Source organism: Camelus bactrianus, chromosome X (assembly GCF_048773025.1).
Source record: "Camelus bactrianus isolate YW-2024 breed Bactrian camel chromosome X, ASM4877302v1, whole genome shotgun sequence".
Classification (NCBI taxonomy): Eukaryota; Metazoa; Chordata; class Mammalia; order Artiodactyla; family Camelidae; genus Camelus; species Camelus bactrianus.
The window spans coordinates 53,280,644-53,302,327 of NC_133575.1; the positions used below are offsets into that span (position 1 = coordinate 53,280,644).

The 21,684-nt window shown below is 45.7% G+C and overlaps 1 protein-coding gene across 10 annotated transcripts in view; it reads left to right on the plus strand.

The window, feature by feature from the left end:
- Positions 1–21,684, plus strand: part of LOC141576289 (trafficking protein particle complex subunit 9-like) — a 145,079-nt gene that overhangs the window by 77,968 nt on the left and 45,427 nt on the right. The window contains exons 6-7 of one of the 10 annotated variants that reach the window (XM_074359090.1): positions 14,184–14,757; positions 16,142–16,311. The exons of 8 other annotated variants lie outside the window; for them this stretch is intronic. The gene's annotated coding sequence lies outside the window, so the exon portion shown is untranslated. Of the gene's footprint in view, positions 1–8,970; positions 10,103–14,183; positions 14,758–16,141; positions 16,312–21,684 lie in introns of those variants that run through there. One more of the 10 variants, XM_074359089.1, reaches the window with a different exon arrangement.

Consider the following 21,684-nt stretch of genomic DNA (forward strand, 5'->3'; position numbering starts at 1 on the left):
ACTTAAAAACTGAATTGAATACTAAATTTGTAACATTTTAAAATTATTTTTTAATTTTTTATAAATGTATAGCTGATTTACAATATGATATATGTTTCAGGTGTAGAATAGATGCACAATATTTAACGTTATGCTCCATTTATAATTGTTGTAAATCATTGGCTATATTCCCTGTGTTGTAAGATACATCCCTGTAGGTGTTTATGTTACATGGAGCAGTTTGTATAAGAAAGTTGGTTAACGCAGAGTCTGGGGCGTGGCTGTGTCTGACCCAGGTTCATGGTCACCCTGCCTTTCAGAGCCCAGGTCCTCACTTTTGTCTGCAGGGGAGCGAGTGGAGGCAGCTCTCATCAGCACTGGCATCACTCTCTGAGTGGCAGTGACAGCAGTGACAGTCTGTGGACGTGCAAAGTGTTGTTCCAGGAGCTTTACATGCATTTCTTCATTTAATGATTAAAGCCCTCCTGTGAGGTATCGTTTTATGTTTTTAATGAATAATATATTTTATTTTGATATTGATAGACTTCAAACCTCTGGAAAATTTACCTGAATAGTAGAATAAATGCTTAGATACAGTTCACCTAAAAGGGCAATATTTGGATTTTTGTGTCTGGCTTATTTTAGCATAAAGTTTCAAGGTTCATCCATGTTGCAGCCTGAATCAGTACTTTATTCTTTTGGTTTGATAATATCCTTTTTCTTTTTTTTTCGTTTTTGGTCTATTTAAAAATATTTTCATTGAATTCTAGTAAGTTTATAATGTTGCATCAGTTTCTTGTGTACAGCACAACACTTCAGTTATATAGGAACATACCTGTATTCATTTTCATATTCTTTTTAAACATACGTTACTATAAGGTATTAAATATATTTTCCTCTGCTATACAGTATAAACTTGCTGTTTATTCTATACATACTCAGTATCTACAAATATTGAACTCCCAATTTATTCCTTCCCACACCCTCTGCCCTCTGGTAACCATAGTTTGGTTTCTATGTCTCTGTGTCTGTTTCTATTCTGTAGAAAAGTTTATCTTTTTGTTTGTTTGTTTTTTGTTTATTTTTTTAGATTCCACATGTGAGCGATCTCATATGGTATTTTTCTTCCTCTTTCTGGCTTACTTCACTTAGAATGACATTCTCCAGGTCCACTGATGTTGCTGCAAATGGCATTATTTTATTATTTTTTTATGGCTGAATAGTAGTCTATTGTACAAATATACTACAACCTCTTAATCCAGTCATCTGTCAGTGGAAATTTAGGTTGTTTCCATGTCTTGCTATTGTAAATAGTGCTGCTCTGAACATTGGGGTGTAGGTGTCTTTTTGAATTAGGGTTCCTTCTGGATATATGCCCAGGAGTGGGATTGCTGGGTCATATGGGAGGTCAATTTTTTGTCTTTTGAAGAACCTGTATAGTGCTAACCACAATGGCTCCACCAAACTGCATTCCCAGCACAGTGTAGGAGGGTTCCCTATTCTCCACAGCCTCTGCAGCATTGATTGTTTGTGAACTTCTGGATGATGGCTATTCTGACTGGTGAGAGGTGGTACTTGATTGTAGTTTTGATTTGCATTTCTCTGATAATGATATTGAGCATTTTTTCATGTGCCTATTGGCCATTTGTATGTCTTCATTGGAGAAAAGTTTGTTTAGGTCTTCTGCCCATTTTTGGATTGAATTGTTTGTTTTTCTTTCTTATCAAGTGTAAAAGCTGTTTACATATTCTGGGAATTAAGCCCTTGTCAGCCTCATTTATTGCAAATATTTTCTCCCATTCCATAGGCTGTCTTTTTGTTTTGCTTACTGTTTCCTTTGCTGTGCAAAAGCTTGTAAGTTTAATTGATCCCACTTGTATATTTTTGCTTGTATTTCTATTGCTTGAGTAGACTGCTCTAGGAGAACATTGCTGAGATATATGTCAGATGTTTTGCCTATGTTTTCTTCTAAGAGGTTTATAGTCTCTTGTATTCGTGTTTAAGTCTCTAAGCCATTTTGAATTTATTTTTGTCTATACTGTGAGGGAGTAGTCTAACTTCATTGATTTACATGCAGCTGTCCAGTTTTCCCTACAGCATTTGCTGAAGAGGCTGTCTTTACTCCATTGTATGTTCTCACCTCCTTTGTCAAAGATTCAATGACCAAAATTTTGTGGGAGTATTCTTGGTAATTTTCTTTATCCATTCATTGATGGATGGATATTGTTTGTAACTTTTGGCTACTCTGAGTGATACTGCTATGAATATTGATGTGCAAATTTTTGTGAGAATATGTTTTCATTCTGTTGGGTGTACAGTTGGCCCGCCATATGTGTAGTTTCCACTTCATGGATCCAGATGGCTGATTGTAAAGGGACTCGAACATCCTTGGATTATGGTATCCAGGGTGGGGGGTTCCTGAAACCAACCTCCCGAGGATACTGAGGGATGACTCTATACGTAGGAGTGGAATTGCTGAGCCATATAACTCTAACCTTTTGAGGAAACACCAGACTTCTCCAAAGAAGCTGCACCACTGTCCTTTCCACTGGCCACATATGAGGTTTCTCTGCCTCCTGAACGACACTTGTTTTTGTCCATGTTTTGATTATAACCATCCTAGTGGGTGTAAAATGAGATCTCATTTTGATTTTGATTTGGCTAGTGATGCTGAGCATCTTTTCATATGCTTTTTGGCCATTTGTGTATCTATTTAAATCCTTGGCAAATTTAAAAATTGGGCCAATTTTCTTTGTATTGTTCAGTTGTAAGCATTTGTTATATATCCTGGATACTAGTCTCTTATTAGATACATGCTTTGCAAAATTTTTCTCCTATTCTGCAGATTGTCCTTTCAGTTTAGTTTTCTTAACATTAAAACAATTTCTTTACAGGGGATGTAATTAGATGTATTGATTTATTTTATTTTTCTTGCCAAGCACGCACTCTATCACTTGAGCTACCCCCATCCCCTGTCATTTCACTTTCTTGATGATGTCCTTTGTAAGAAAAAGGTTTTAACTTTGATGCAGTCCAGTTTATCTGCTTTTATCTTCTGTCACTTGTGCTCTTTGTATTGTATCTAGGAAACCAAAGCCTATCCTAGGACCACAAAAATTTATACTGTGTCTTCTTTTAGAAAGTTTATAGGTTTGTTTTTATGTTTCTGTCTGTGATCCATTTTGAATTAAATTTTATTTGTTATATAAAATATGGGGGTCCAGATTCCAGATTCATTCTTTTGCCTGCAGATACCCAGGTGTCCCTGCACCATTTGTTGAATAGACTATTCTTTCAGTGGAGTGTTGTTGGCACTCTTGTGAAAAACTGACTGTAAATGTAAGTTTTTTCCCCCTGGGTTTTTATTGTGTCTCATAGATTTATTTATCCAAACTTATGCCAGTACCATACTGACTTGAGTACTATAGCTTTTTAGTACCCTTTTAAAGTGAGTCCTCCAAATTTGCTCTGCTTATTCAAGATTCTTTTGGCTGACCTGGGCCCCTTGCACTTCCATATGAATTTTGGGATCAGTTTTTCAATTTTTCCAAAGAAGTCAGCTGGAATTTTGATAGGGATTCCACTGAATTAGTAGATAACTTTGTGGAGTCTTAACATTTTTAACAATATTTTCTACCATTCCATGAAATTGGGATGTCTTCCATATATGTAAATCTTTTAAATTTCATTTCGGTGATACTTCAAAATGTTCAATGTTCAAATCTTGTAAATTATTGTTAAATATATCTCTCATTTTACTTTTAATGCTGTTGTAAATGGAAAGGCTGAGCTTCTTAAGGGTCAGACTATATATCAATTTGTTTATTTCTAGAATTCCTACACAGCAAATACCCTAGGTTTATATTTGCTACATAAATCTATCCACAACTCTTCCCACCCACTTGTTATAAGAACCCAAGAACCAAGTTAAGCTACCTGAACACCTACGTGGAAGTGAAAAATGAGACCCTTGGGTGGGGCTTTGTGCAGATGATACTGAGAGCTTATTCAGGTTGGCTTCATGTTAATTTCTTTAAACAAGCCTTTCAGTGTATATAGTCAGGTACATTAAGAACATGCCCTTTTGATGTGCAGAGGAGCTAAGACTATCATTTTCAAATAATTTCTCATGAGAGTGTTGTACTTGAAACCTAATTTGCATCAATCTTTGAAGATTTATGTTTCAGGAGCTTTGACTAAGGAACACATGTCTTTATTCAATGACAACTAAATGCTCAAGCAACATGTAAGAGTTTGAGCAAACTGCCCCCGCCCCGTAGTGCTGGTTGGCTGCAGATGTAACTGGAATCAGCGCTTACCTATGCCAGTACGCTAGCGCTGATCTACTCAAAGGGGTTTGTCCAACAGTTTGTCAGTAGTCTGTTGGACAAAGCCATAAAACATTGATTTAAGGTTGCTGGAAAGGAATCTATTCTTATTAATATTAAGTAAGCACATATTGAGTGCTTACTGTATGTTGGGAATTGTCCCTCAGCCTCACATGAATATTATTTCTCTTAAAACCACACATATTGTCTTGTAATTCTCACTTTACAGATAAAGAGACTGAAAATTAGGTCTTCTCTCTTTTGGGGGGTGCTCATTATCAATGACGGGAAGTTGTAAGGGAAAAGATACTGATTCATCCTGAGAAAACATTTTTCTGAGAGTCAGCAATGAAGAGGGTGACCAGTGAAGAATGTGATCATTGTTCGAGTGCGATGAGCCCCGGGTTGTACGGAGTCAGCATCCTTGTCCTGGACAAGGCACGTTTAGAGCTGCGTGGTGAGTGAGGAGACGCCGCCGCACAAGGAACGCTGATGCCCGGCCGTTGGGCTGTGCTCAGGCCCTGTGGGGCTTTCTCCTAAGGGCAGTGGACCGTCATTGACAGATTTTAAGTAGGGGAGTGGGGTGCTCTCATAGATCCATTTTGTCTTGTAGAATGCTTGGAAACATTTAGAAGGCTCGGCAGGAGGTGATGTGGTGAGTCAGAGTAGAGTGGCTGCGAGGTGTAGCAGTGTTCAATTTTCAAGTGGTTTTCAGTTCCAGGTTTGTGGCTCAGTAGCCGTGTCACTTTGGATGACACACTCAAGGAAGTGAAACAATTTATCTAATCAATTAAAGCAGTGATGTACCGACTTCCCAGGACTGCTGCGGAGATCCAGTGAGATAACATGTGCACAGTGTGCAGCGTGGTCCCCAGCACAGAGTCAGTGCTGAGTGAGTGCCTGTGAGTACGTGATAGGACAGGCGTGGGTGGTGGGACTCAGTACTGAGGAAATTTGGGCCCTGAAGGAGGGGTCCAGGCACATCTGTGAGTGATGGGCCTGAGCTGGGAGAGGCAGGGAGACCTTGCCCCCAGACCAGGGGCCCTGGGCAGGACGGCTATTGGAGAAACACCGTCAAGTCAGCTCTGTGCAGATGGAGATGGAAGTGCCCTTGAGATATCTAAGTGCAGTGTCACGAGCTCACAGAGGAGGTCTGGGCCCAGGCTGTGCATTTTCCTATAATCTCAATCCCTGAGGATGCCGAGGTATTGATCCCTGAACGTGAAGGCATACTTTACAGGACAAGTGAATAGTAGTATCATCTCTGTCATCAAAGCTCACGTCTCTTTATTCATCACTCACTTTGCTAATTGGGTACTTACAGATCTCACTTCACCGCCCTCCCCTGGGCTCAGGCTCCAAAGTAAAGAGCTGGTGAGCCTCCCTCTTTTCCAGAAGAAGACACATTTAGCTGGTAGCCTTCTATACATCGCCAGATTTAGAATTTTAGTTTGTTGTTTTAATTCTATTTTCTGTTGGCCATCTCCTGACAGGAGAGAAGATTTACCTCATGGTCATGTTTCAATTAGCTGTTACTGAGAATTGCTGATCTGATCCATAGTGTATGTATTTTATTTACTTTTTTAGAGAATTTATCATTTTTCTGTCTTTGCCCTTTAAATTTGTATGCCCCTTCAAGTCTTTATCCTATTTGGGGCCTTATTTTTTTTTAATTAAAAAATGTCTCTTAGCAGTTAAGAAAACAAAGGCAAAGAAAAAATGCACATGATTCCTAAATTTAGAAAATATCTAGTATGTTTACTGTCTCGGCAATGGAGGGTTCTAGAAACTCTTGAAAACCTTCATTACAGAAGTTCCTTAAAATGCTGATTAAGAAAGAAAACCTTCCTTCCTCATCTTTCAAGCTGCACAGCTAATTGTCAAGAAAATGAGGGGAAATCCTCAGAAGCCAAGGCAAATCAGAAAGCAGGGATTCTGGGAGATAAGGGAGCCTTAGAAGCCCTGGGGTGCCGGTTGGCTCCTGAACTGAGTTTCAGTTGCCTTGACAGGAGGGCAGGAAGTGAGCCCCACGCCTCTCACACTGGGAGTTGGATGGCCGATCATATTTCAGGCCAAGCCCATCCCTAGAAGCCTGGTTTACTAAAGGGTGAACTAGGAAAAAAAATTACTCAATGCAAGAAATTAAGGAAATTCAATTTTGTTGGAAGAGGGGAAAAATAACAAATCCAAAGTAAGGATACAGTTTAAAGCTGTTCTGGCATGAGAGTGACCACATACTCCTGGCAGAAAAGCACAGCTACTCCTGGAATGAGAAGTTGTGTTTTGAAAGAATCAGTGAACAGCCATTCAGAAAAAGGCCTCCAGAGTCTTGTGGATCAAGATACTGGACGGCAAACACCTCTCTTCGAAGGTCTCATTCAAATAACCAGGAAGGTTTTAAAGGAAAGAAGCCATAATCATAGTTGTATTTATTGACATTACTATATGCTAGGAATTCAGAGGTGACTATGGAGTTGTCTCCTCTTTTATGGACCGTACTTTCTCTTTGGGGAGACAAACTGCCATAGGTGGGGAGCTTGGTGGAGGGAGGTGTTAGTCTGTTGTAATTAGCCAGGAGAGGAGATTAAGAAAGCAGTGAAGGGTGGGTGAACTTTTTAGCTGAGGACAGTCTTGTTCAGTTGGCTTTTAATTGCAGGCTCGATGAGTTGTCACTGGAGGGAATTGATCTTACGGAGGATGGACTTAGCTCAGGCCTCTTTAGAATGGCCAAGAGAACCTGGAGAAAGACAGTCAAATCTGTGCAGACATTAAAGTTCACTTGAATGTGCTCCATCCCTGAGCCAAACTTACGACAAATATGCAGCATTTCTTGAGGACAGAGAAGTGGTTTTTAAGGTTCTCCAAGAATGAATCCCAGGGAACCGAGATGGCCAGTTGTCAAACTGTGACTTTGCTCTTTGGATGGTGTACCCACCATGGGTATTGGCCTTTTATAGGTTTCCATTTCTCTTTAATACATGTCAGGTGATGAGGACGTGGGCACAAGTGTTTGACACCTTGTCGAGGTGACTTTGGGTACCTGCCTAGAAGCACGGGCACAGTTGCGGCTGCGTCATACGTCTTGCCGCCCATCCCGTTCCCCGGCTCCTTGATCACGGCTGAGTGGTTCCTTGTTGACCTGTCTGTCTCCTCTGTGACATCATAACCCATGAAAAGACCGGAGCGTATTAACTTGGCTTTGTTAAAGTCAAAGGAACAGATCTAATATGGAGTCAGATTTGTTCTTTCCTATTTCAGTAGTGCCATGGAGAAGGCATTTTGGGCAGCTTTTTGTAGGGTTCTTGAGGCTTTCTCTCTCAGCCTCTGGGCGCCTCTATTGAAAACCCTTCATAGCTCTCTGGCCTGCTGGAAAACCACTCCGACTGTTTTGCCCTGAAGATGTGTTCTGTTTATAACTCATCTCTACTCCTTGGAAAACAACTCAATAAAAACTCAGTTGGTTTTCCACCAGCCATGGGCAGGGGTGAGGGACAGCATGTTATTATTTCATAAAATAATAATATAATAATAATAATTATAATTATAATAATTAATAATACTAATAATAAAAGAAGTCTTAAAACAGCACTGGGCACATAGGAGAGAGTCAATAAATGCTTCCTGGCTTAAATCAAAAGTGATAACTCAGTGATTCCATGGCTGCTGTATTTGCTGAGCTGGTTACTCCTTTGCTCCATTACACATTTTTTTTAACTGAAAAAGAAATACATGCATATGGTTAAAAAAAATTTCAAACAGAGCACAAAAGTACACAATTGAAAGAAGTTTTCCCTCATCCTCTGTTCTTTCAGCCCTCCCTGGAGATGCCACTGTTTACTATCCTTTGTGTGCTTTTCCAGATATGTATGCACATTCCCACCTATGTATGTAAATTCCTGTAAAGTTTTAGTTATTTTTAACTTAAAGGGATTTAAATCCCCAAGTGGCTTCTGGCCCGGTAATAGAAAAGAACAAATCTGACTCCATATTAGATCTGTTCCTTTGACTTTAACTCTGTGCTCTGCCTCCTAGGCTTCATCTTGCTTGTAAAACAATGTTGCCTACAGCCTGAAATATACAGGAGAGCCTATTCTGAAGGCTCTGAACTTTAAGGATATTTAACACTTTTTCATTCATAAAAAGATAACAAGTTGCAGAATAGAAAAGAACGTTTGTTTTGTTGGAGGTTTACAGAGATTTGACCCAGGCAGATAGCTGCAAGAACAAAGGATTCTAACAACAAAGAATTCCTACACCAAGAAGTTTGCAACAGCCAAGCACGTAGGAAAGGAGCCTGAATTCTGACTTGGGGAGATGGTTTTCCAGGACATTAGTTTGCCGTCTAGGTCTACAGAAACTTGCTATTCCATGCCCCAACACCTGGTCTCCCAACTTATTGGCCTGTCCTGCACTGAGGAGAATGAATTTGGACTCGGTAACTCTCCTATCTACCTAGCAAGCTGGGCACTGGAACTGAGGACAGCTCTCCCACACCCAGGGACCTACTGTGAGCCCTTGAGTGTTCCACTAGGGTGGGGTGTGGTTTACCCAGGAGGGATGGGGACTATGCACCAACACTCAGGCAGTCTGCTCTGTCTGGGGCTCTGATCTTGTACCTCCCGCTCCCCGCCAGCCCAACACCTGGGACAGTGGAGCTAAGGCAGAGATCGTGCCTGCCTGTTTCCCAGCGTGTAAAAGGGGAATATGTACTCTTCCCAAGGTAGTTCTGAGCGACAACACCTGCGGGTGCTTGGTTCCCAGAGCAACAGGAAACCAAGCTCCGCGTGGGGGCAACGGGTATGACCCCCGTAGGGGTTCTGCAGAGTCATCAGCTGGAGGGCTGGACCAGGGAGGTAAAACTTGAGCTGCGGGCCTTGAAGGGTTAGAGAAGGGTACAGAGGCAGGACTGCTTGCCTCCTTCGGGGTGCCCCCAGAGGTAAAGCTTTTTCTCTCCATCTCCGCTACTCCCCTCCCCTCTCCAGATCCCTCCCTTCTCTCTGCTCCTCCTGTCCATCTGTCTCCCTCCACTTTTCCCCTCCTCTCCTCCTCCTCCCATCTTCTCCCTCCCTCGCTGCCACAGCTTCTCTGGCAGAACCCAGAGAGGATCAATGGCCCTCCTGCGCATGCGCAGTCGGTGCCAGCTGGACCGCAGGTTGGAAGCTCCAGCTCCGATCCGGGGCCGGGGCCTCTGGCTGTGGAAGTGCAAGGTGGGGGCTCCCGGGAAAGGGGTCAGGCGGCTGCGGGAGGGCAGTCCGCGTGTCACAGCCCGTGAGGGCTCGAGTCAGCGTGTGTTCAGCTGAGGGGCTCGGGCCAGGCCCCTCTGCCCGCGCCACCTGCCCGGCGCCCCGGCCACAGCTGTCCAGGGCCAGGTGTGCCCCTGCCGCCTCTCGCCCCAGCCGGGCTCCCCTCAGTCCGCGGCTGGCGTCCCCTTCCCCTCTCCCGCCCGCGAGTCCTCTCCTCCCGGGCTTCCTCTCCTCGGCCGCCGACCCGTCCCCGCCCCTGGGCGGGTTGGGTCTGCCGACCCAGACGGGGGCGGGCGGCTGGGGCTGGGGCTGGCCTCCGAGCGGGGCTGCAGCCCGCGTCACCACCCCCAACCCCGCTTTCCCTGCCCCGCGACCCCGGGGCTGCCCTCCTCTCCCTTTCCCGCTCCCTGAGGACCAGCTCAGCGGCATGGGCACTGCTCCCCGGGCTGAGAGCCTCTGGCTGTAAAGCCCAGCTTCTCCTGGGGGAGTCGAGAATAGGGAGCGCCAGTGTTGAGCGAGCTTCCGTCTCCTCCCTCAGTGTTTCTGCCCTAGGTAAGTACCTTGAACACTTTCAGGTGTTGTGATGGCGGTGCTTGTTGATGTCACGTGTTTTTATAGTGAGAGGGATTACAGTGCTGAAAGCAGGGCTTGGTTCAGTTAAAAATGAGCTGAAGGCATGAGGCTGTGACATCCTCCTTCCTTCCCTCTCCCAGGGTGAAACGTGTGACCCTCGATTTTAAAAAGATAGTCACAGTCCCTAACTAGCCCAGCCCAGCTAGTGTGTGTTAACAGGAACAGAACCACCAGAGGCGTTGGAGACCTAGGGACATTGCAGTCCTAAAGAGTTCCTGGCACAGTTTGGTTTGTTTTGGTTTTTTGTTTTTCTTAAATTGTGGGGCAGACTAGTTGTATAGAGGGGAAAATAATTGTCAAGAAATATTTTTTCATGTAACAGCTTTATTGTGATATTGTTCACACACCATGAAGTCCATCCATCTAAATGGTACAATTCAGCAGCTTTTAGCATATTCACAGTTGTGCAACCATTATTATTCCAGAACGTTTTCATCACTTCAGAAAGAACAGTGGAAATGAATGACCTATCCACCCCTCTCCAGTGGTGGTTCTAAACAAGTTTCTTGGCTATTCCTGACCATAAATTAACTTGTTACATTCCATGAAAAATCTGGTAGGAATTCTAATCAGAATTGCATTGAATCTGTCTATCAAAACAGGAAGAATTAATGTCTTTATGGCATAAACTTCTTCTACCCATGCATATATCTGGGACCCTATCTTTTCATCTGTCCAGAGCCTGGCCCATAGGATGTCCTCACTAATTTTTGGGCTTGTGAATGATGAGATTCTATACATCGTTAGTTGCAACTGTAGACTTTCACAGAAGAGAAAAGTAACCTCAGTGAAGCCAAGTGACTCTCTGATGGTCAGAAAGAGTGACAGTCAGTGCTGGAGTGATCCAGTGGACTTGGTGCTTGCAACCAGAATTCTCCACCACCTGCAGCTAAGGGGATTACAGTGTTCTTTTATTTTTTCTTAATGGCGTTGCTTTTATTTTTACTTATTTTTTTAACTTATTTTTTATTGAAGTGTAGTCAATTTACAATGTTAGTTTCAGGTGTACAGCAGAGATTCAGTTATAAACATATGCATATGTATATACATATGTTTTAGATTGTTTTTAGTACAACTCATTACAAGAAATTGAATATAGTTCCCTGTGCTATATAGTAGGTCCTTGTCATTTATTTTATATTTATTAATTTGTATCTGTTAATCCCCCCTTTCCTGCCTGCTAACCACAGTTTGCTTTCTATGTCCATGAGTCCATTCCTAGCAGCAGCGTTTTTCATAGTAATATATGCTGGTTGGCTGCTTTCAGTTTCAGTAATTCCATCTTATATGTGGGCACTTTTCTTCTGGTGGGCCTTTATGTGGTTTGCAAACGTGGTAATAGAGATCTGTATTTGGGAGTACTTCAGGTCTCATGTAGTCCCTGGTACAGAGCGCCCACTGAGCTGATGCTTGAACTGGGGAAAAAAGCACAGTAAATGTTGGAATTTCCACTATGGTTGAGACTTCCAGATTTCTATAACCTGTTTAGCCCACCTTAATTTTGGCTGCACCCATACTGGGTAATTTGGTGGAACTTCATGGTATGGTGGTGTAGAGACAGGGCCTTGTATGCTTCTTCTCTTTCCTTTTTCTAACACGCATTCTCCTGGGCCTTCCAGATCCTCCCCCAGAAGTGCCCAGGCCTGGCTTGGTGCTGCACTGAGGCAATATTTGTTAATAAGGCCCTTTCCTCATCTCTTCTGAGCCTCCGTTTCCTTCTCTGCACAATGAGGGCTTAGACTAGATAAGTGCTTTTCAGTTTCTTTTAAAGCCATGTTTCCTTTGAGAAACAGAAAATGCGAATCTCTCCTCCCATCCCAAACCTTTAGATTTTGATGCGTCCTCCAAGGAGTGACATAGCTCTTTGTGGAAAATTGATGTGATTGTGATTCCAGGTGGCACAGAAAAGACTCTTCAGAGATTTCCTTCAGGGAGAGGGCAGGAAAGGGGCAGTATGTCACTCTTTCTAGTGTGAGCACTGGAGCAGGTGCTTGGGTTTAAATACGGTGTCTGACGTGGCCTCTCTCTAATCTTGTACAATGTGATAAACCTCTCTCCCTCAGTTTCTTAATGTGTCAAGTTGGGGTGATAATATTTTAGGGCTTTTGTGAAACATTATACACATAAGCCATTTGTGTCTCGGTAGAAACAAGACCTGCTAGGGAGTCAGGGATTTCTTTAAAAAAAAAAATAATATTGTCCATAGTAGTCTGTCTGTGTGCATTTTGAAGTTCCTAGAGAGTGAGGGTTGAGTCTAAAGTCCATCGTGGGACAGGTGGCCCATGGGTCTGTGTGCCCTAGATTGCCCCCTCCTCCCCAGTCCTCTTCCTCTCAGTCCAGGATGAAGTTCCCTAGTAGATTTACACAGAGGTCTTGTGGAAATGGCTTTTCATTTTATTGTTTCACCAAGAAGGGCTGCCATCATGATCTCTGTGGTCAGGTTTTGGTGACCTGAAGGCTATGCAATTGGGGGTTTCTACTTAATAAAAAGAAAAAAATTACAAATACAAAATTAGACTTGGGTGGTGACAGGGGCTCTTAGAAGTTGGGACCATTAGTTTTGTTAGCTTCAGGTGCAGTGGCCTCTAGCCAGGAGGACCCATCCTCGTGCTCTGAAGTTGGAAGGACCAGTGGGTTCAGTGGGAATGTTAACTGAGTGTATCTCATGGGCTGGGCATTGTCCTATTTGTACTGTGTGTTCCTTATTTGAGACAGTGAGCTCATTTAATCTCAATAGCCTCTTTAAATAATTAGAAATTTTTATTTTGAGATGTAATGTAGATTCCCATGTAGTTGTAAGAGATAATATGGAGAGGGCCTATGGACTCTTTGCCCAATTTTCCTTAATGGTTCCATCTTGCAAAGTTGGGGTACAATTCATTACTGACTCACTAACACTTTGAGGTTTGTGTTATTGCCCTCATTTAGATTCATGATTAAACTGGGGCTTAGAGAAGCACACAGGCCTGTCCAGGTCACCCACATGGTTAGTGTAGAGTCGGGTGGAACTTGGGCTTGGGATTTCCAGGCAGTACCATTATGATGGTCTGTGGCAGGGAGCAGCATTCACTTTGCTTGTTTATTCATTCATTCAAGAAACATTTATTGAGTAACCTCTGTGGGTCAGATGCTTCCATAGGGTTATCTGATTCTTCAGCAGTACTGAGAATCAGGTAATGTTTTCTTTTTTTAATCTGATAAAATTAGATCTGAGAAGTTATAACCCCCCCAAAGGAAATATAGCTCATAAAGGAGCGATAGTAAATTTGTACAGTCCCCCCTTTTTATGCAGGTGGTACCCTAGGCATTTTACATTTGCAAACTTGCATAATTCAGATATAGTCTTGTAAGGCAAGGATTTTTTTTTTTTAATTTAAGTATACTCAAGTTTACAATGTTGTGCCAAATGCAAGGTGTTTTTTGATTTTGAATAAAAAAATTTTTTTGAGGAGGGTAATTAGGTTTATTTATTTGTTTCATTTTTTAAAATGAGGTACTGAGGATTGAACCCATGACCTCGTACATGCTAAGCACGTGCTCTACCACTGAACTGTACCGTCCTCCACAAGGCAAGTTTTCTTATCCATTATACTGCAGCTTAGGAGTTCAAATAAATTGGAGTTGAAATCCAGATCTTTTGATCCCACTGTGGTTCTTTTCTTTATATTCTGCTGAAGGGGGGGTGGGGAAAGCAGTTCCTTTGTTCATTTCTTTATTCAACAGTTTTGAGCACTGACTTTGCATCAGGGTCTGGCTAGGTGCTTGGAAACAGAAAACAAGAAATGACCCTTCTCTGCAGGGGCAGGAAGCCTAGACCAAAAGCTGGGTAATGTGATCCGAGCTATGTTAGCCATGTGCAGACTCTGAGGACAAACTGTACCCCCGGCTTTGCTTGGGATTCCCTTGCCTTCTGGCTGGTACACACCAGGTCACCGCAACCCAGAGGGGTCCGCAGCACACAGCACAGTATGTACCTCGATCTCCTCTCCCCTCTCGGCAGGGCCTGCAACATGAGCATCCCTGACTACGTGCAGTGTCCTTAGGACTACGAGACTCTCCCCGTGGTGGTCCAACCCATGGGGATCATCTCAGAGGAGAATTTCTTTTGCATCTATAAGCGAATCTCCTTGGTGAGCCAGATCAGCCCGTGCGGCTCCCAGTGGGCACTCTGTATCCACTACAGGCACCACTATGCGCCCGAGAATGGGTGGAGCGACTTCCAGACCCACCGCAAGGTCGTGGGCCTTTTCACCATTACCGACTGCCTCTCGGCCAAGACCTTCGAGAAGCTCCACGTGCAGAGGAGCTGTATGGCACCACGGCTTAATGACTCTCAGCTCTTTGTCTTTGTGCTGCATGGGGAGGTAGCCGAGCAGCTGTGCACCGACGTGGCCTTCAATCTACGAGGACTGCAGGGTGGTGGAGAAGAGGATCGAGGACTTCACTGAGTCACTCTTCATCTTGCTCAAGTCCAAGTGGCTGGGTGGGGCCCCCAACAAGTCTGGGGACAAGATCCCCCTCCTCTGCGTCCTGTTTGAGAAGGAGGACTTCATGGGACTGGACACAGACAGCAGGTAAGTCTACCTGGAGGCCCGTCCGCCCTGGCTGTGTGCCGGGTTGCTTCCCTACATCCAGAAAGGGATCAGCAAGGAAGAGGGCTGTCTTGTAGCCAAGCGGGGAGGGAGGTGCAGCCCGCCGGTTTACGGACCTTTAAAAGTGAATCCGCCTTTGTTTCAGAGAGATCCTTTTAGGGTTAGTGTGGACAGTTACTCCAGCTTTTCAGCCAGGACCCCTGGTGGGATCCCTGGAGTTGCTGTCCAATAGAGTAGCCACAGCCACTGACGCTAGGAGCGCTGGGAAGGAGGCTGCTCTGAGCTGAGATGTGCTGTAGGTCAAATGCACATCAGATGCTGGGACTTGTCTAGTAAAAAGAATGTAAACTATCTTGTTACTTTCTATATTGATTACATGTCAAAATGATAGTATTTTACATACAGTAGATTAAGTAAGATCTGTTCTTAAAATCAGTTTCTAGTATTTGTTTTTTCTTTGTTTCTTTGTTTACCGTTTTAAATGTGGCAACTGGGAAACTTTCTTTACATGGCTCTCATTTCATTTCTGTTGGGCAGCCTCTCCTGGGACAGTCTCATCCCTTTGCTTATAGATGAGATGCTGAATCCCGAGACGCAGAACGAGGCGCTGGTTGAGCTGGGGGTGGAGCCGGTGTCTCCTGCCTCCCAGGCCCAGCACCTGCACGGCTCAGGCCCTCTCTTCCTGCCCGACAGCCACCATGCCAAGTTAGGGCATCAGAAACACCGCCAGGGACTTCCGAATGAACTCCTTACGCAGGGAAAGGCATATCACGGAGTTTGGGACAGAGCAGGGAAAGTTTCATTCTCACTTTGTCCCTATGATTAAGTCAACGGCCCCACTTTGCCTCGGAAGTGCAGACGAGCTCTTCTGGGCTGCCTAACCCCCCACCTTCTGCTCTTTTTCCCCGTGTATCGTGCTTTCCCTCGGGCAGAAAACTGTGAGATGCCTTTGCCGAGAGGTGGTCCCCCTTTGCTGGGGAGAGTGATGGAAGCTGTGTCCCCCCGGCCTACGGCCTTGGGCCTTGAGTCTGGAGAGCGTTCATGGCGGTCCCACAGGTGACGGTCGGAGGACCTGGTACGTGCTGCTGGGCCCACTGTGGAGGCGGTGCTCTGTGATTCTTGAACTTACCTAAGATCAGATCCTACTTTCTGGTTGTTGGTAAGTTGGAGAAGAAGATGCCAGAGAATTGATAAAAAGAAACTCCAGAGCAGCCCTGTGAGTGAGAGGCACAGGGGACCCGAGTCCCACCTGTGTGTGGTGCCTGGCGGGCTCTGGATGAATTTTCAGTTCCTCCCCGGACATGCCTCTATGGCTTAAGGAAGGGGCAAGTCATGTCGTGGCCATGATCTGTACTTGTCCTCACAGGGCCCTGTGATCTACACGCCCGTGCTCCCCTTCTGCTCCTTGGAGATGAGGTGGCAAGTTTAGGAGCCTGGGCACTGCTGAGGGCAAAGCTGCCAGCACCGTGCTACACCGAGGCTGGCTCCGTTCACCTCACCTGTCACCACCTGCTGAGGTCCCACGTGTTAGTCAAGGTAGGTGCATCAGTGAAAAGTAAGCAGGGACCACCTTCTCCCCCTGGACAGACTGGTGGGTGAGCAGTGGAAGCCTGGGGCCCTGCCCCAGCCCCCTGGACAGTGCCTCCTCTTTTGTCATAGGAGACACTGGTGACATTTTTGCTCAGCAACTGCTTGGCTCTGAGTCTGCAGACCCACCAGAGAATGCCAGCTTGCTTTTGCCTTTTGAAGTCTGCCCTTGGGATTTGGCGGAGTAGCTGGATGTGTGCTTAGCCCATAGTGGTTGACACTGTCGCTATTGTTTACCCAGTACCTCGTGTATCAGGCATGGCTCTCGGCATCAAAATACAGCAGCGAATTAAACCTCCCTCCTGGTGGGTCTGTCTGTTTTGGTACCATAAGGGTTCATCCAGCATCTGAACGTCAGTGAGATAACGCGGCCAGTGAGCTCGGGTCAAGCACGTTCTCCTCCAGTCACTTTTACTCCATTGTTGCTTTTACTATTCCACATTCATTAATTTTTAAAACAATGCTTTGGTGCAGGAGCAGAGCCTAATTCTCTCCTGCTACTCTTGTTGGGAGTGAGTAAAACTGTCCAGCCTGAAATGCGACCACAGTTTGTGGCTCAAAAGCTGCCTAGACGCATGTAGGTGGAGTTTTGGTTAGGGGCGCTGACCACGTTGGGGTCCCCCGGCAGCGCCGCTCCCCTCAGGCCCCTGCCTTCCCTGGAGCAGGAGGTGAGGGTGGGTCTCACCTTCCCCACGTCCCTGGCCTCACACACTCACGTAAATTCTTGTACATGCTGTCAAAGTCATTTTTGTTCTTGTGTATTTCTAATTTTCTCTTGTTCCTCTTTTCCCTTTTCTTTATTCCTTTTTCTCTTGTATTGCCCTGTGAGCATGTTGTTGCGTCTGAAAAGGTGGGCTGTGCACACCCTGCACTGGAAATAGCCAGATCGCCCTCTGTGCTGTCTCCATCGCTTTAAAAAGCAAAAACTTAACAGCTGCCTTGATCCGTGGATTATCCTAGTCATCTTTTTATTTTCTAATTTTTTGGAATATTTGCTTTGTTAACACATCACCCACTGGTGTTTGATACCTGTTAAAATCCTTACTTTGAGGAACATGTTTGGTCTTCCTTATATTTGGTGACAAATGCACCCTTATTAAATTTGTTTGATTGTTTTGAAGAAGTGAGATGCGAATTGATTTAGGCGGCTGCTGTGAGATCCTTTTCATGGAGTATTTAAACTTGTAAAGTCAAAGTCTGCAGCATCTTGCTCGATTCCTGCTTTTACACAAACGTGCTCGGCACGCGGTTCCTGGCTGTTGCTGTGTGACGTGTGTGACGGCGCTTCCTGGCCGGCAGTCATTGGTGAGAAAGTGGCAGGCTCTGGGGTGTGCAGCAGCAGGGTACGCTGTTGGAGGAAGCAGTCACCATTTTGTTATTTATTTATTTATTTATTTTTGCATTCAACTTCCCCGTGCCATTTACTTTACTTTGCTTTCATAAAGGGGCAGAAGCGGGTCTAAAACCCATGCCACTAATTTGTTCCCTTTACGAGGCTGGTTTTTCTGAGTATCAGGACAAATTTGCCTTCTCCTAAATAGCTGGCTCACCTGGCTCCTAAATAGTGGACACAGGGACTGCTAAAGGGGACCGTAGCTTCCTCTCTGCTTCAGCCAGTGGGCATTCAGAGCCGGGTCTGTGGTTTGCCTCAGCAGCTGTGCAGGCCTCCCTACACCGGGCTTTACTTTTAACCCATGTTGGCAGTAAATACCTGACTCTGTGTCTGTTGCCGCTGACGTCCACCACTGACGGCTGTGTCGTTAGTTTGCGCTAGTGAGTTTCCAACACCCCAGTCAGCCGTGAAGAAAGATGCTTTGGCCGACCTAGGACCTTGGATTCTCACCCCCACCCTGCTTCATGTCACCCGAGGGAAGGGTTTGGCCACCACTGTCATGCTGATCATGAGGCCTTGTTTCTCCTTTCATGCTCTGGTCCAAATGTGGACAGTTCATCCTTCACTGAGTTGGTCTCGCTTGAGACAGGCCAGACATTCTGAATGAGTCCATCACATTCTGGGGGGGAACAGAACAGAAGTAAGTGTCGCAAGTAGAAGGAGCCTAGGCTGTCCGGGTTGGCAAATGCAGGCTGGGATCTGTGATAGCCGGGCTGTGCCCTGGACACAGGCCTTTCCCGTGGCTCCCGAGAGCCCAGGGGTCGGAGTGAGAACAGCCTTGCCTGGGTTCCTCCATGCTCATCTGCTCACTGGCAAGTGTGACTAATTAGGAGATCCCCCAGACCTCGGGTCCTTCAAAGCTCAGGCCATGGGAGAACCTTGGGTCCCTTCTCCTGGGCATCCTTTGAGAGAATCCTGTGCCTTCAGAGATGACCCATGCCAGGAGATGCCTCCCCCTCCGGGGAGCACCCTTCAGAGGACTGTGACTCAGTACACCATGCTGTGAGCTTGTGAGGTTACGGCCATGGTCCCTGCAGAACCAGACTTGAGATGGGCTTAGCGACGGAAATAACAGGACTGATTCCAGGGCAGGGCTTGGGGAGGGAACAGGGGAAATTGAATGTGACCTCAAACAAGTAGGTGGGGGCTGGGCTGTTACTAAAATGGGGAGTCTGGGAGGTACCTGCCAGGAATCGAATTCCAGAGTAAATATTGGACATGAGGCATTTTTAAGATGCCATTTGTCATCCAAGTTAGGACTTCAAAGAGGCACTAGGGTCTATGAGCCTGGGGCTCAGGTGAAGGAGCCGGATTAGAGATACACGTTGGGAGTCGTCATTCTTAGCTGGTGTTCACAACGTTGCATGTGGATGAGCTTATCTCAAGAGGTGCAGACTGAGGCTGAGTGGGGGCAGGGATATGCCTGGGTTGGAGGAAAGCCCAGACCATGCAGCTTTGGTATGTCAGTCAGCAGCGTTTGTGATTTTCAGAGTAATGCCATTTATCCTTAAGGGCCTGGGGGCTGGGCAGGGCCAGCCAGGAAGAAATCTGAAGGGAGGGTCGTGGCCACGTGTGTGTCTTGGGAAGATGCAGAGTCTGCAGGGTCCGGGTGGGTAGACTCCTCAGAAGCTGGAGTTGGATTGGGGAGTGGGGAGAAGGTAGCCACACTCACCTGTGAGAGAGGGAGGGAGGCCTAGGGAGTCCCCACACTACAGGACTCGATTTCACATGAACAGAAGGCAATCAGACAGAGGATCTGAGGTGAGAAGGGATGGCGCTGGGAGGGGAGCCAACCCGGAGAATGGTGCTTGGAAAGTTCTGGAATAGTCTCCCTGCAAAATAGAGTTAAAAAAACCCAGATTCTTAAGAACATTGATAGTGACTGGGGAGGAGGCAGTTGTTTTTCTGGCCTCCTAAGGGTAAGGCATGTATCCAGGGATACACAGAAGAAACGGGCAGTCTGTTCCGGGGGCTTGACCCTTACCAGGGGGAACGGTGTAAGTTTAAAGAGGGAGAAGGGCAGTGGAGGGAAACCAGCCAGGCCCCGTGTCAGGTACCAGTCGGCCACCCTACTTGCGTGTTGCATTCACACCCATGTCTCCCAGGTGGGCAGTGGCAGCCCCCTTTTGCGGATTGGGAATCCTTCTCAGAGGGGTTAAGGTATTGGTCCATTTAGCGGCTAGTAAATGCTGTAGCAGGATTCAAGCAGGGACTTGTCAGGCTTCAAGGGGGTGTTTTCTCTACTACTTCCGGTACCTCCCTGTTGTACCTGGAATGGTGAAGTGGGTCAGATTTGGGGCCTTTCAGAAAAAGTACGATTTAAGTGCCTCAGGACACTTTTGCAAAGCTCAGTGTTGTTTGATGGTTCGGAAGCACCGCAGTGCTTTTCGCCCCACAGATGTAAGGTCTTACTCCTTTGACGATGACGTGGTTGCAAATGACGCACAGGTGCAAAACCAGACTTAGCAGCTTCTGAAGGGAAATTCTCCAGTTCTCCCTTGGTAGACTTCCGCGGGATGTAACTGTGCTGCAGCATAGGCCTGAGCTTTCCGTATGGAGTGAGAGTTTGATATCCAAAGTTAGCATAAAACAGTCAGATGAAGAAAATCGACATTGACAATTTATTTTTGGGTTTCATTAGTGAAGATATACTATCAGTTAGTGGCCCATATAGCAAAAGGAATTGAGTACAGAATATTGGATTTCTTCCTTTCTATTTCGAGTTCTCTTACAGCATATGGTTGCCTGCTTTGGAACATCAGCTCCACCACCAGGGCGCCTGTCAATGTGTTGGTCGGATTGCATTTACACAGTGAATGTAATCTGGGCTTCCTCAGCCCCAAACACTCCAGTGCAGGATCACGGGCTGTAGCCATCTCTTAGTCACACAAATACTTCTAAAATTATATGATGCCAGAAAAGAAAGAAGAGAGAGAGAGGGATTGCCTTTATCAAAGTTCCTTTCAATTCTAACTGCAAACTGTTGTTGAACAGCTCTGGTTTCCTTTGGATATGAATATATACATTTCTTTGAATGTAACCTGGGTTTTGGACTAGAACACCAAGCTCTTGCTGTCCACAAGCCAGAAAAACAGTAGCCAAATTGCACACGTGTGAAATACTTTATTCCTTTTTCTGAGAAAGAATCCTTGAATTTGGGACTTGGGCTGTGATTTTTGATTTTTGCATCCCCCACCCCTCTTGTAATCTCTCACTCCTTCCCACGTGGCCCCCAAGAGGTCGTGGTCTCAAAGGAGTGGGCAAACACCCAGTGGTTCACCATGCAGTGCTGCTCTAGAGGGAGTCCAGCCAAGACCTAAAGGACATTATCAGAGAGGACTTCCTGGAAGAAATGGGCTCTGCATTCAGTTCTGAGGACAGAGTAAGAGTCAGCCAGGAGAAGGAATCCAGAGGGTGGCTCAGGTGGCAGGAGCAGCCGGGCAGAGGCCTGGAGGCTTGTGGGTGGGGACTCGGGGAGAGTGCCCTGTGCGGTCTAGGGTGGAGGGTGCCCCTGCTGGGGAGGACACTGGAGAGGCCTGGGGTGGAGGGCTTTGGAAGAGCTTGGGTTTTACTAGAACTGACACACGAGGCAGTGAAGTGTGTCAGCAGGAATTGACCCTCAGGAAAGGTACTTCTGGTTTTGCTTCTGAAATTCTACAGAAAAAAGGGTCTGGACGGGCGAGAGCCGGTCTGTCTTTCCCTTTGAGACCCACCCCTTCATTCATTTATTCATAACACGCGCACTTCTGAGTGTCTAGGGGAGAGAGTATGGACCCACATTAGTAAGCTAATTGTATTTGCTTCTTGGGAGCTTAGCAGTGTCAGAAGTTGACTTAGCCTGGAATGTTCTAGGAACAGAAGAAAAAATTGCGGAGGTTGGATGGAGGGAAGGCTTCCTTGAGAAACAGTCAAAAGGAGCCTGGAGGCAT